General features: G+C 55.0%; 1 protein-coding gene across 1 annotated transcript in view; it reads left to right on the top strand.

Annotated features, from left to right (window-relative positions):
* The first annotated feature begins 6 nt into the window (after window positions 1–6).
* Window positions 7–934, top strand: part of HILPDA (hypoxia inducible lipid droplet-associated) — an 8586-nt gene continuing 7658 nt past the window's right edge. Inside the window, exon 1 of the mRNA XM_011995914.1 lies at window positions 7–103. The gene's annotated coding sequence lies outside the window, so the exon portion shown is untranslated. The remainder of the gene's footprint in view (window positions 104–934) is intronic.

The following is a 934-nucleotide window of genomic DNA, read 5'->3' as shown; positions in this document are numbered from 1 at the left end:
GGCGGGAAGCTTCTGCGCTGCTGCTTAGTAACCGACTTTCCTCCCGACTCTTGCACGACCTCCTGCTACAGCCGGCGACCCACTCCCTGCTCTTCTTCCGGAGGTGAGCGGCCCGCGGGCTTCCCCGGCTCCCCACCCCCATCGCCAGAGTGGTGACTGGGCTAGCAGCCTTGCGTTCCAGGGCTGGGGGTGCGCCGCCGGGAGCCTCTCTCCTCGCCCCCCACCCCCCGCCATCCGGGGTCCCCAGTCAGCCGTCAGCCCTGTTTTGTCCTGAGGTGGCGCTAACTAGGATCCACGTGGCCCATCCCATGCCCACCGGTGCTGAGTTAGGCATCCCTGCCATGCCCTCCCAAAGCACGTTCACCATCTCCTTCCTGTCCCAACACTTAGCGTGTCGCGTGGTAACTACCCTTTGTCTATAAGGTTTTCCATGTGGCCCTAGTATATTCCAGGGTACCTAACACATTGAAGATATTCATGGTATGTTTGTTAAATGAATTTGATAGATTGGACCCTCGAAGAGTTATTTGGACTTGCAGAAAGTTTAGTTAACTCCAATCTGTGATGTGGGAGAGACCTCTAGGCAGGTTGCTTTCTCTAGGGCATGTTCTTATATTTCCCATTACCCACCACCCCCCTGCAAAAGGACTGGGCCTATTTCAGGAAAGTGACTGATACCTGCACTGTAGCACAGGGGTTGTGCATTGTTGTGCCTTGCAGGAACAAAGTTTTCAAGAAAGTAAAAGTTTGTTTTTGAGACGGAGTTTCGCTTTTGTCGCCCAGGCTGGAGTGCAATGGCGCGATCTTGGCTCACTGCAACCTCTGCCTCCCGGGTTCAAGCGATTCTGCCTCAGCCTCCCGAGTAGCTGGGATTACAGGCATGTGCCACCACGCCCGGCTGATTTTTGTATTTGTAGTAGAGACAGGGTTTCAC

Source organism: Mandrillus leucophaeus, unplaced genomic scaffold (genome assembly GCF_000951045.1).
Source record: "Mandrillus leucophaeus isolate KB7577 unplaced genomic scaffold, Mleu.le_1.0 Scaffold5, whole genome shotgun sequence".
In the NCBI taxonomy this organism is placed as follows: Eukaryota; Metazoa; Chordata; class Mammalia; order Primates; family Cercopithecidae; genus Mandrillus; species Mandrillus leucophaeus.
This window is presented reverse-complemented; position numbering and strand designations above follow the sequence as displayed.